We start from the raw sequence: 369 nt of genomic DNA, 5'->3' as shown, positions 1-369 counted from the left end.
CAAAGAATGGGGGGGGGGGGACTAATGGAAGGAGCCCCCTGCTGATCCAATGGGGTCAGAGCCCAGTATAGGAGCACCGCCTGCACCCCCCTATCGGCAGCCTTGGGTTTTCGGGGACATATGAAGCCTCACTAAGATGTTGGCCTTCTGCTGTATTTCTGTACCTGTGAGGAGTATGACGCCACCTCCAGGTGAGGTATATACAGGCCTCATAGCTGGGAGCTCAGACAGTTCAGAGTTGGGGGGCGCAGGACGCAGGGGGGTGCGGCGTTGGGGCTCCATGTGTTATCAGATCTTTACATCAGGAATGTCCCAATCCCCACCTCACCATGTGTCACGGCTTGCGGCCGGCTCGTCACTTCCTAGATG

The 369-nt window shown here is 57.5% G+C and overlaps 1 protein-coding gene across 1 annotated transcript in view; it reads left to right on the top strand.

Annotated features, from left to right (window-relative positions):
* The window catches only part of LOC108803417 (matrix metalloproteinase-25-like), a gene marked incomplete at its 5' end in the record, with an annotated part of 11477 nt that overhangs the window by 4340 nt on the left and 6768 nt on the right, over positions 1-369 (top strand). The window lies entirely within an intron of this gene.

Source organism: Nanorana parkeri, unplaced genomic scaffold (genome assembly GCF_000935625.1).
Source record: "Nanorana parkeri isolate BGI_ZX_2015 unplaced genomic scaffold, ASM93562v1 scaffold3708, whole genome shotgun sequence".
NCBI classification, from domain to species: Eukaryota; Metazoa; Chordata; class Amphibia; order Anura; family Dicroglossidae; genus Nanorana; species Nanorana parkeri.
The sequence above is the reverse complement of the archived record's forward strand: the minus strand, read 5'-3'. Positions and strand labels throughout refer to the sequence as shown.